Source organism: Anabrus simplex, chromosome 9 (assembly GCF_040414725.1).
Source record: "Anabrus simplex isolate iqAnaSimp1 chromosome 9, ASM4041472v1, whole genome shotgun sequence".
Classification (NCBI taxonomy): domain Eukaryota; kingdom Metazoa; phylum Arthropoda; class Insecta; order Orthoptera; family Tettigoniidae; genus Anabrus; species Anabrus simplex.
This window is the reverse complement of record NC_090273.1, coordinates 97,526,629-97,540,365: the sequence shown is the minus strand read 5'-3', so window position 1 is coordinate 97,540,365 and position 13,737 is coordinate 97,526,629. Positions and strand designations below refer to the sequence as shown.

The following is a 13,737-nucleotide window of genomic DNA, read 5'->3' as shown; positions in this document are numbered from 1 at the left end:
GCATTGATAGGCCATTCTGCTGCATATAGAGCTTCACGTCTTATTACAGATAATTACCGTATTATTATTATTATTATTATTATTATTATTATTATTATTATTATTATTATTATTATTATTATTATTATAAACCGCCCAATTATGTGTCAGCTGGTACCAGCAATCCGCCCACACCTCCTGCACTTCAGGAGAAGGTACAATTTCAAGAAGGTAGACTGGTAAAAGTTCACCACAGTGCTTGGTGAGAGGATTACAACAATTGATCCCGTTCCAGAGGCATATGAAGAGTTCTTGGAAGTCGTCCAGTATTGCTCCAGAAAATCTATTGCTAGAGAATGTAGGACCAGTTACATTCATGGTATTACCTCTGAAACATCCACTTTGGTGAAAGAATATCAAGACCTTTTCAAAAAGATAATTTCAGCGTGTCATTTCCTCCATTTCAGAATCCAAACGTAACCAATGGATTAAATTCATGGAAGAGCTGGATATGGGAAGAAACAGTTACATCGCGAGGAGGTTACTTACACTTCAGTAATGATACAACTAAGACCTTAGTACATAGCAAAGTTTCTGCAAATCAAATAGCTAGTCAGCTCGTGGAGAGCGGCAAATCAAATAAAGCTGGGAAAGGATCAAAACAAAAAGAAAAAAAGACGATTAATCATGAAAACAGCATTCTCTCTAACCGGTTTGTTATGGAATATCTACATAGAGCGCTGAATAAATGGAAAAATGGTAAGGCGGCAGGTCTTGATGACATTTGTATTGAGCAACTCAAAAGATTTGGTCCTATCAGTAACCAATGGCTCTTGGACTTATTCAACAACTGCATCAAATATTGCAAAGTTCCTAAACTGTGGAGAAAGTCAAAAGTTATAGCAATACTTAAACCTGGCAAGAATACAAGTGATCCGAAGAAATACCGACCAATCTCTTTGTTGTGCCATTTGTACAAAATCTTAGAAAGAATGATTCTAGACAGACTATCCGAATTGATAGACCCATTACTTTTAAAAGAACAAGCCGGCTTTCGACCAGGGAGAAGTTGTACTTCCCAAGTCCTTCACCTCACACAATATATAGAAGACGTCTATGAAAACAACAAAGTCACTGGAGTAGGTTTTATAGACTTGACATCAGCCTCCGATACAGTTAATCTCCATATACTGCTTCGTAAAGTGCACACTATAGCTAAGGACTATAAACTCACCCATATGATTGAGTACTTTCTACAGAACAGAAGGTTTTCGTTGAATTCCGAGGCCAGATGAGTAGATGGATGAACCTAAAAAAATGGCCTTTCACAAGGGAGTATGCTAGCTCCTATACTTTTCAACATATACAACAATGATCAGCCTCGCCCACAAGGGACAACGAGCTTTATATGCAGATTATGTCGCTCTAGCAGCTCAGGAGGAAACGTTTGAGCTTGCTGAAGAGAAGCTCTTCCATGATCTACAAATTCTAAGTGGTTATTACCAAGAGAACCAACTAAAGCCATAGCCATCAAAAACACAAGTCTGTGCCTTCCACCTAAAAAAGTTGACAGACAGCGAGAAAATTGCAAGTGATTTGGGAAGGTAAAATATTAGAACACTGCTTCACTCCCAAATATCTAGGAGTAACTCTTGACCGAGCACTAACCTATAGAACACACTCTCTGATCACGAAAGGAAGGTATTTTCAAGGTACAATGTTATTCGGAAATTATCGGGTTCAACCTGGGGGACGCATCCTTTCCTTTTAAGAATTTCAGCAATAGCACTCCGTTATTCAGCAGGAGAATACGCCTGTCTTGTCTGGTGTAGATTTGGTCAAGCTAATAAAGTGGATGTCGCCTTAAATGAGACCTGCAGACTCATTACAGGATGTTTAAGATCTACACCACTTGATAAGGTTTATTTCTAGCAGGTATCCCACCTCCAGATATTCGCCGTGAGTGTGCATCCAGACTGGAGAAATCTAAAGCACTGAACCTGACGACCCATACTTTATATGGGTACCAACCAGCAATCCAATCAAGTCAAGGAAAAGCTCTCTCCATACAACTGAAAGCCTCACTGAATCATCATCGAACTTCAGAGTGAATTCATGGCATTCCAGATCCAGCCACCTTGCAGGATGGATGACGCCTTCCGAAAGATTTCCTTCAGGCCACGAGAAAAGCTGGTCAACATGGAAGACGCTCAACAGGTTGGATTCAGGAGTTGGAAAAGCAAAGACCAGCATGAGAAAATGGGGTTTTGTCTGCGACTCCACTCTATGTGAATGTGGTGAAGAACAGAAAATGAGCCATTTTCTTGTTTGTAACTTGTGTCCAACTACTTGCTCTCTCCAGATTGTGATCGACGCTACCAAGGAAGCATATGATTTGGCCACATATTGGTCACACCACATTTAATTAAATTTGTATTTGTGTAGAGCTTAATCACATCGTTACCTGCCATCATCAGAAATGATTAATGGTTATAGTACCAGATTTGTCATTGGCATGATATTATTGTAGGTTATAATGTATGTTTATTACACGATTAAATAAATAAATAAATAAATACATTATTATTATTATTATTATTATTATTATTATTATTATTATTTCCTTTGGTTCAGAAGGTCCCGGGTTGGATTCCCGGCCGGGTCGGAGATTTTAACCTACATTGGTTAATTCCAATGGCCCGGGGACTGGGTGTTTGTGCCGTCCCCAACATCCCTGCAACTCACACACCACACACAACACTATCGTCCACTACAATAACACGCAGTTACCTACACATAGAAAATGCCGCCCACCCTCATCGGAGGGTCTGCTTTACAAGGGCTGCACTCGGCTAGAAATAGCCACACGAAATTATATTATTATTACTATTATTATTATTGTTACCGTGTTTTTGTGGTAGTTATGCGTGAAAGAAGGTGCGGGGTGGTGAATAGGTCTCAGGCTACGAAATTAAAGTGAATTTAAAATTTAACAAGGTTATATTTTCTTTTCAAAATCAAGAAATAACAAACATGGCAGGTACAGAGTAGCAAGGCAACAAAAGTATAATTACAGTATTTACAGGATTTGGGCTTCGAGCCCCGCGATCACAATCCTTGAGCAATTAGCTCAGTTTTACCCCAAACACAAGTGTCAACAGAGGGGCAGAGAACCCCATTCATGCCTAGGAGCACTTGCTCCAAAATACACAGTAAGGCCTCCTTGAGGCGCGCAGAAAACAAAATTTTCAGAAAAAGAGCAACTTGCTCTCAAAATTCAGGCCTGTCAAAGGCCCCACCTAATTCCACTTTCAAGCTGTCCTTTCAGGACATATACACAGGGGTAAAAACCCAACCTACTGAGGTCTGTTAAATGACAAGAAGGTTAATTACATGACCTCTAAAATAACAATTTGAGAGGAGGCGATCTGCACTCCTAATACACTTGTTTTTAAAACCTAATCTGGCTCTAGGCCACTAATGCAAGGGCTAATCCCATACTACAGAGGTGACTTTAGAAAAGAACAATTTGCTTTACGTTAACGAAGAATAGGTTGAGAAAAATAAGTTCACCTCAAAACAATATGATTGGGAGCTCGAGAGGGTTAAGCACTCTCTATCCCGATATGCAGTTTAAAAGATGGAATAGATACAAGTTTCTTTACATTTTAAGGAAGGTTACATAATGGAAAAACTTCGGACCCGCCCCGAGAGTTAAACTGCTGAGCAAGCAAGAAAAGAAGTAATTAATCGGCCATTACCTGGTTGTTGACTGCCGCCGAAGAAAGAGGCGCTTCCCGCCCCCTGCTATGTACTTTACACACGAAAAGATGGAACAGAAGTGGCCCGGAGACCCTAAAATCAGCAGTTTATATACTCTCGCGGAAAGTTCGAGGCGTTAGGGGTATGAGAACACCCTCCCACAAACTCTTTATTGGGTAGGATACAGCAACATATTCAAGTTGGGGGAAGATACATCCGATTGGTCAGAAATTAATGAAAGAAATTCGGGATTGGCTAAATTTAAAACAAGGGGAAAGAAAGGGTTAATTTTGCCAACTTAAACAATGACAGAAGGAAATTTAACAAAGAACAAACTTTTGAAATTAAATTTTCTCCAAAAGAACAGTTCTTTTTCTTCGCACTAGGGTGCACTATTGTAGTTCTTCAGTAGTGTCCTCTAGAAGAGAAAGTTCACACTTCTTACTACCGGTAAAACAAAAATACATCAAAAGTGGCACAGTTCAAAAACTCCAAACTTTCCAAGTAGTGACATCTTCCGAGAAACTTGAAAATTAATACCGTCGATAAAGTTCAGACTTCCTCCAGCAGAGGAGTTTCAATTGGCGCACATTTTAAATTAGCGGCGTGGAGGTGTACCGCCCGGTACAATTATTATTATTATTATTATTATTATTATTATTATTATTATTATTGTTGTTATTATTTAGTAGATCTCTTTTAAAATGAAAATATTTCAACTCCCTATCTCCTGTCTATTACTCAAAGAACCGCGTCATACTGAGAAGTGGATCGTGTTTAAGGTCTTGAAGAGATTAAGATCTTAATTTGACTGATAAAAAGCGAATCTGAGGCGAAGTACTGACAATTCAACACGTGCGATACTGTTACTTTCATTGGTCGGCATGTTCAGTTCCAGAATTAATGCTGGCTAAACCCGTGCTCTTGAAGTTGCTAAATTCGTGCACGAACTATCTCATTTCAAATTCTGTGTATTGTCAGCTAAGCGAATTATAAATTTAGGGTTTAATATATTATTTTCTGTTGAAACGTCATCCCACCATTGGGATCTATTCACTATTGCGTGTTACTGTGGTGATTGGTAGTGGTGTGCGCTATGTGTATATGAAGACTTTTGAGTATTAGAACAAACCGAGCTCCTGATCTGGTGGAATGAATCCGAGGCGGCTAAAATTCATAAACCGGTGTAGAAATGAACTGGGAGCCCTCTAAACCGAAAGATAAAACCGCAAGGACCTGGACGTGTACTAAAATTTCATTATCGGGCGAGTTGGCCGTGGCGTCAGGGGCGCGCAGCTGTGAACTTGTATCCGGGAGATAGTGGGTTCGAACCCCACTGTCGGCAGCCCTGAAGATGGTTTTCCATGGTTTCTCATTTTTCATACCAGACCAATGCTGGAGCTGTATCTTAATTAATGCCACGGCGGCTTCCTTCTCATTCGTAGGCCTTTCTGTATCGGTGCGACGTAAAGCAAATAGCAAAAAACAGTAAAAAATAAAAAAGAGGATAGTCAATATAATTCGGGATTTAATGGGTTGGATGGAGAAATTTTAATACCCGTCGCCTTATTAACGTAGATGGCAAGGTACGCCTTCTTGTGTTTTAAATAACATTATTTAAGGCCGTCTCACACACAGAGACCAGGGATCGAAATTATTTCTTTACCGCTTGAATGGGGCCCGACTACAAGGTTGCAGCATCCCTCCCCCATGGCGCAACAGCCCCGAGGGGCCATGCCCTACCAAGCGACCACTGCTCAGCCTGAAGGCCTGCAGATTACGAGGTGTCGTGTGGTCAGCACCACGAATCCCCTCAGCCGTTATTCTTGGCTCTCTAGACCGGAGCCGCTATCTTACCGTCAGATAGCTGCTCAATTGTAGTCACGCAGGATGAGTGGACCTCGAACCAGCCCTCAGATGCAGGTAAAAGTCCCTGACCTGGCCAGGAATCGAACCCGGGGCCTCCAGGTAAGAGGCAGGCACGATACACCAACACCGCGGGGAGGGCAAGGTTACATAATGGAGAATATAAATCCTGGTACTTTGACTGGAACGGAAAGAAATTGACTTCATGACAACATTCAGAAGGGAGGAGGGCCGAATCCAGGTCTCGATCATTACGTATATTGCTTTTATTTTTCTTTCTTGACACTTTTCTCAATTATCTGGGGTCAGCACTAACATACATGAAGCCTACTTTTACGTCCGGATGCCCTTTATGACACCAGTCTTATATGGAGGGATGTATACAATATCGCGTGTAGTTTTTGTTAGCGTGATTTATATTGTATGTTAATGAAGATGGGTATTAAGACCACCAGAAACATCCAATCTGCGAAGGGGCCGATGACCTTCGATGTTAGGCCCTTTAAAACAACAAGCAACAAGCAAGCAATCTGCGAAGTAGAGGAATCAGTCAAACTTGTCTAAGAAAACCTCGAACCGAACGAGAATCCAACCCGAAGACCTGTCCACAGAACTGTTTGCCAAGCAGCCGGACTTGGATATCGATTTCTACGAAATATTTTTTTTATTTACGTCACGCCGGCACAGATAGATCTTATGGTGATGATGAGATAGGAAAGAGCAAGGAGTGGGAAGGAAGTGGGCTTAGCCTTAAATAAGGTACAGCCCCAACAATTGCCTGGTGTTAAAATGGGTAACCACTGAAAACCACAGTGCTGCCGAAAGTGAGGCTCGAATTCAAGCTCACAGCTGCGCTACCCTGACGCCACGGCCAACTCACTCGGTTATGAAAGTAAATTACAAATATTTGATTAGGAATACTGCCCATGAATATATTCGTGTAGTTACCGTCAAACGCAACGGATTAGCTTCTCCTGTTGTATATGAAAGAAATAGCAGCTGTCATTTGTTAAATAACGTTAAAAGAGAGTATATTTCTTCTCTGTATAAAATGTTTTTTTCTTTTACAAAATAGGAAGCTCACGGTGAGAAGCTAAGATGAGATAATTAAACATTTATGTCTTGGTATTATGGGGATATTACGTTTTACTTTGCATTCTGTAAAAGAAATGCGTGATATAATTATCTCTTTACGTAAAGACGGAGCGGCGTTTATTAATTAACAGCGCGTTCAGTAGGAGACCCTGTTATGTATATATGTGTGTGTGTGTGTCTAGAGGACCAAGTCGGAGACAAATTGGTTACTCTAAAACACACTGATAAACGAGCTTCAGCTGTGCATTTCCAACCCCAAGCAAAACACTAGCTCGTCATTCTCAGCATATACACTGACTGACAGTGACAATGCAACACCAAGGAGGAGTGGTTCGCAAGGGATGAAAGTTGGGGAAAAACAGAGACGGCACGGACGAATAATTGATGTTTATTTCAAACCGATACGCAGGTTACACAATGCGCACGGCATCGACTCAGTAGGATGTAGGACCACCGCGAGCGGCGATGCACGCAGAAACACGTCGAGGTACAGAGTCAATAAGAGTGCGGATGGTGTCCTGAGGGATGGTTCTCCATTCTCTGTCAACCATTTGCCACAGTTGGTCGTCCGTACGAGGCTGGGGCAGAGTTTGCAAACGGCGTCCAATGAGATCCCACACGTGTTCGATTGGTGAGAGATCCGGAGAGTACGCTGGCCACGGAAGCATCTGTACACCTCGTAGAGCCTGTTGGGAGATGCGAGCAGTGTGTGGGCGGGCATTATCCTGCTGAAACAGAGCATTGGGCAGCCCCTGAAGGTACGGGAGTGCCACCGGCCGCAGCACATGCTGCACGTAGCGGTGGGCATTTAACGTGCCTTGAATGCGCACTAGAGGTGACGTGGAATCATACGCAATAGCGCCCCAAACCATGATGCCGCGTTGTCTAGCGGTAGGGCGCTCCACAGTTACTGCCGGATTTGACCTTTCTCCACGCCGACGCCACACTCGTCTGCGGTGACTATCACTGACAGAACAGAAGCGTGACTCATCGGAGAACACGACGTTCCGCCATTCCCTCATCCAAGTCGCTCTAGCCCGGCACCATGCCAGGCGTGCACGTCTATGTTGTGGAGTCAATGGTAGTCTTCTGAGCGGACATTTGGTGTTCATCCGACAAAATTCATTAAATCTCAGCCATAGACGCCCAAGAGAGTTTCGGTTTACTTGGTCTGCTATCTAGTGGGCCTAGAGTAAAATGGAACTCGCAATTGATGAGCACAGAGCCAGATGGAGTCAAATTGAAATGTCTGCACACGGTAGCTGAGGCCATACGATTATTATTATTATTATTATTATTATTATTATTATTATTGTTACCGTGTTTTAGCGGTAGCTATGCGTAAAAGAAGGTGCGGGTGTGAATGGGTTTCAAGCTACGAAATTATAGTGCATGTAAAATTAATTTAAAATTTAACAAGGTTATATTTTATTTTCAAAAACAAAGCAATAACAGACATGGCAGGTACAATGTAGCAAAACAAGGGGAGTTACAATATTTACAGCTTTTGGGCCTCACGCCCTGACTTCAGCGATCAGCTCAGTTTTACCACAAACACAAGTTTTAACAGAGGGGCAGAAAACCCCATTCATCCCTAGGAGCCCCTGGCTCCGAATTACACAGAAAAGCCTCCACGAGGCATATGACACTCCATTTTCAAAAGAGCGATCCGCTCTCAAAATTTAAGCCTCTCAAAGGCCACACCAAACTCTACCTTCAAGCTGTCCTCTAAGGACGTATTCACAGGGGTAAAATACCCAACCTACTGAGGTCTATTAAATGAAAAGCAGGTTAATTAAATGACCTCTAAAACAATTTGAGAGGAGCCGAACTTGCACTCCTAATACACTTTGATTTTAAAACCTACCTTGGCACTAGGCCGTTATTACAAGGGCTAATCCCATACTACAGAGGTGACTTAATAGCAATTTACATTACATTACGGAAGAATAGGTTGAGAAACAATAAGTTCACCTCAAAACATTATGAGTGGGAGCTCGAGAGGGTTAGCACTCTCTATCCCAGTATGTAGCTTTTCAAGAGAATAGAAGAAAAGACTAGTTACATTTTAGGAAAAGGTTACATGGTGGAACGCTTCGCACCCGCCCCGAGAGTTAAACTGCTGAGCAAGAAAAGAAAGAATTTATTAATCGGCCATTACCTTATTGTTGACCGCTGCCGAAGAAAGAGGCGCCTCCCGCCTCCTGCTAGGTACTTAACACACTGAAAGATGGAACAGAAGTGGCCCGGAGACCCAAAAATCAGCAGTTTAAATACTCTCGCGGAAGTTTCTAGGCGTTAGGGGAAAGAAAACACCCGCCCACAATGTTTTTATTGGATAGGACCCCGCAACAGATACAAGTTGGGGGAAAATACACCAGATTGGTCAGAAATTACTAAAAGAAATTCGGGATTGGATAAATCTAAAACAAGGGGAAAAAGAGGGGTAAACAGCCAACTTAAACCATAACAGGAAGAAATTTAACAAGAAACAAACTTTTGAAATAAAAATTTCTCCAACAAAATAGTTCTTTGACTCCGCACTAGGGTGCACTATTGTTGATCTTCAGTAGTGTCCTCTAGAAGAGAAAGTTCACACTTCTTACTTCAAGCGAAACAAAAACACATCAAAAGTGACACAGTTCACAAACTCAAAAATTTCCAGGTAGTGACATCTTCTGAGAAATTAGTAGATTAATAGTGTAGATAAAGTTCAGACTTCCTCCAGAAGAGGAGTTTCAACTGGCGCAACTTTTAAATAAACAGAGTAGAGGTGTACCGCCCGGTACAATTATTATTATTATTATTATTATTATAATCATCATAAAAAATCCTTATCTAGCGATAATTATTATGGTGATGATGACAAAGAGAGGGTAAAATCTGGTGTCTAACTATAGCCTATTCCTGTCGAACACTACCAAAGGTTCCGCTCAAGGCTTAACATCTCATTCGGACGGGCGAATCGGAAACAGCAGTTATATACCTTCATTATTTGTGAACGGAATTGAACTGAGGATTTTGGCACGCCATCTGGTGACTAAGAATTGTATTCATACACACATCTACTATCCTTTGCGCCTGACTGTGAAAGCGTTTTCCACCAACGGGACGAATCGGACAGCCACAGTGTCCAACGACAAGGATTTGACACCTTAATAATCATGAACCTATAATATTGAGATCCGGAGGTTGATACATTACCATTGATATGCACAAGTAGCTACAAGGGTATAGTGTTAATTAAATTGTTATTCTGCTACACTGTCATTTCTTGTTGGTAAATAAATTATTTTAAATGTACTTTCTGGAACACAATTTGCAATGGTACAATGGGCTACTCCCTTCCACTAACAATCCGTCACGCAATTGAACGCAGCCACAAGATAGGAGATCCCATCCCTCACGGTATGATTACAAAGTCCCTGATGCAGGAAGCAGTATAATGGTGTCCATATTAGATTGGTATGTATCAAAGGATTATATCGTTAGCTATGATGTATTACTGAGGCGACATAGTGTGTGACATGACCAATATCGATTCAGCTACTAATAATCCGTTAACCAAGTGTGTTCTGGTTATTGGGACAACTCACCCTTATGATAGTGTGGTTATACATGAGCGAACATCAGACTCATCATATTGATGACTAATTCAGTATATTTACGGAACATATGCCATAAGTTTAGGCCGACCAGTTATGGATGCTATATTCAACAATGTAGTGGGTGGCTTAGCTGGGGGCAGAATTGTAATCTCGGTATGGAATTTTTACATAAAATTTCAAGTCTTCTTAGTCTGCGGACAGCGGTTTTAAACCACTATCCAAACATCAACACGAAGAGGCAAATGCAGATTTGCCTAATTAATGTCGTTACTGGTTTCTCATAAATGCGGCCAATGCATGTGGAATTTTTGAAATAAAAAAATTCAAACGTTCATGAGGTTCACATTTCATGTGAAACTGTAGGTTGTAATTTTATTTACAATCACGTAAAACTACAAGCTTGCTATTGTTTGTAAAAGCTAGGAATAGTAGAGTAGCTCCTGTGTTCATACGTAAGAGGGACATCGGATAACCCAATGAAAATTTTCAACGCGCATGAATAAGGTTTTGTAACTCATATTACGATTGTGGGAAAATCTATTTGCAGTTCTAAAAATTTTATTTCCATTCTTCGCATCGTCGCGCGGGGTAAACCTCGTAATGCTCTTCCTTCCATTACTTTCCTTAAGACTGGTCACGGCTTCCAGCCACAAATGCATATGCAGTTCAACAGAATAATTGTGTTTATTTTCCTATGCTTAAGTGTAAAAGAAAATAAACCTTGCACTCTAGGAGTGTGTAAATACATAATGGAAACACACACTTCTACAGTACGGTAGGCTAAGGTTCATTTTCCTTTACACATAGGGGCTTACGCATAGGAAAATGAGCACAATGAAATGTTTGTTCTTTTAAAAAATAACAATTTGCTTTAAGTCGCATCGACACAGAAAGGTTTTATGGCAAAGATGGGATAGGAAAGGTCTAGGAGTAGTGTGAAAATGAGAAACCACGGAAAATAATTTTCAGTGATGCTGACAGTGGGGTTCGAACTAGGGTTGGACAGACCGGAACAGTCAGTTGTTACGGAACATTAGGAGGTTGAGATTGAGTGTTTCGGTACAGTGTGCCGGCAAACGGGACACGGGGCGCCTTAACTCTGCGTTTTGTTCATCACACAGCGCCAGTTCTTCTTACCAAAAGTGGCCCACTTCGCACTCCGATCCAAGAAATAAATCTCTCGCGGCTTAAAAAAAATGTTTTAAGCAAGCCGGATATCTCACCCATTTAAAGTTTGAGAATAGGTTGAGGTCGTTTCGGCTCCAAGGCCTCTAATCATTCGCTTGACCGGATGAGATTCGTTCGAGCACCATCTATCCTGAGGGAAATTTCGGAGGGAACAAGCTACTAGATGGTTCGATTAGTCTTTCGCCCCTACACCCAGCTCCGACGTCAGAATCACTACGGATCTCCATAAGGTTTTCCCCTGACTTCGTCCTCGCCAGGCATATTTGATCATTTTTCGGGTCCCAACGTGTACGCTCTGGGTGCGCCTCAACTCGCAATGAGAACGAGACACCCCGGGAATGCGGAGCTGCACAGCAGCGCGGCCCATCTTCCCCCGGTCCGCACGAGGAGGGACCTTCACTTTCATTGCGCCCTTAGGTTTAGTGTCAACACAATGACTCGAGCACATGTTAGACTCCTTGGTCCGTGTTTCAATACGAGTCCTGAAATTACCCGAAGCTTATACGCTGCTGACGGGAGTCTACAATATTCTTCTGTCTGAGGCATCCCCAAACTAACAGCTGAGCTGGGCCGGAGCCGAGCCGGAGGTCCGTCGTCCATGCCACGCACCCTCGCTTGTCAGGGGACGGACGCCTGCCTCGAAGGGCGGTGAATCAACTCCGCGCACATATACCGTCAACCCGTCGGCCGGAACACCAGGTGGTCTGTCCGACGAACACGCCGTGCGACGTGAACGAACAGGCTACACACCCAGGCCGTAGACAGACACCCAACGGGTCGCGACGTCCAACGAGGGGAGAAGAGCCCCCACCGACCGCCCCACCACTACCCGGCCGAATAGAAACCCCTTACCACCCTGACGCCGGATTGCTCCATGCAGAGGGACGGACCAATCTGGCCAAAGCAGGAGAAGAGGCGCGGATAAGGCTTGAATCTCCCCAGTTGAGGTATTTTCGGGCTTCTCACGTTTACCCTCGAATGGTTTCACGTACTCTTGAATTCTCTCTTCAAAGTTCTTTTCAACTTTCCCTCACGGTACTTGTTCGCTATCGGTCTCGTTGTCATATTTAGCCTTAGATGGAGTTCACCACCCACTTCGGGCTGCACTCTCAAGCAACCCGGCTCTAAGGAGAGATTCTCCCGAAAGCCGCAGCGGTCCCTACGGGCCTGGCACCCTCTGAGGAGCGTGGGCCCATTCAAGAAGGACTTAAACTCGCCGCAGGTTCCCGGGATAAGTGGACCCTCCCAAACATCACATCTCGGCAGGGTGAACCTGCGAGATTCGGTGCTGGGCTCTTCCCTGCTCGCTCGCCGCTACTAAAGGAATCCTTGTTAGTTTCTTTTCCTCCGCTTAATAATATGCTTATATTCAGCGGGTAGTCTCGCCTGCTCTGAGGTTGTGTTTGGTTTGTGCGTATCGCACAAAATGTTCGGTCGCTGCTTGGTCGAGGTTCAAGGGCGGCGAACCAGCGCCAGCAGACACAAAGACGCTGCGCGGACCAACCCTACCGTCTCACACACTCACAGTGGTGGTGTCGACCGGTCCAGCTCCACCGGGGTGAAGCTCTTTTCAGGAGACGCCACGCTCCCACCCTTCAAACGCAATGTAGCGTTCAGTTTTAGCAACCGAACCTCAGCCAGGCGTGGTTCGGGAACGGAATCCATGGTCCGCAATGTGCCTTCGAAATGTCGATGTTCAAGTATCCTGCAGTTCACATGTCGACGCGCAATTTTTCTGCGTTCTTCATCGACCTACGAGACGAGTGATCCACCGTTCAGGGTAGTTTTTTCATTTTTCGATCGTTCTCTCCACGGTGAGTGGAGGACGAACAATCATTTTCATGGGTCGTCACAGAGCTAAGAAGTATTTCGAGCATGGGCGTTGCGTTCGTTTATATCCTGCCCGCCGGGCCGAAGCCACGATGGTTCCCCTCGTGTTATCCCCGCTCCACTGAGCGAGGTACCCAATGCCGAACGTCTGCATCGAAGGAGACGCGGCCACGCGGACCGCGACACTCTCCCTGTCGGCGACGGACGGAGCCCGAGGGAGGCTCGCCGGAGGAGAAGACCGCGCGCGGCCGTCCGAATCCACCTTCTCGAAATGTTTTATGATAAAACAATTTTGGTAATGATCCTTCCGCAGGTTAACCTACGGAAATCTTGTTACGACTTTTACTTCCTCCAAATAATCAAGTTTGGTCATCTTTCCAGACACATCGGAAACCGCGCGAAGCAGATC

The 13,737-nt window shown here is 43.5% G+C and overlaps 1 pseudogene; it reads right to left on the bottom strand.

Annotated features, from left to right (window-relative positions):
- Window positions 1-13,125: 13,125 nt before the first annotated feature.
- LOC136881334 (5.8S ribosomal RNA) lies at window positions 13,126-13,281 on the bottom strand (annotated as a pseudogene).
- Between the last annotated feature and the right edge of the window lie 456 nt (window positions 13,282-13,737).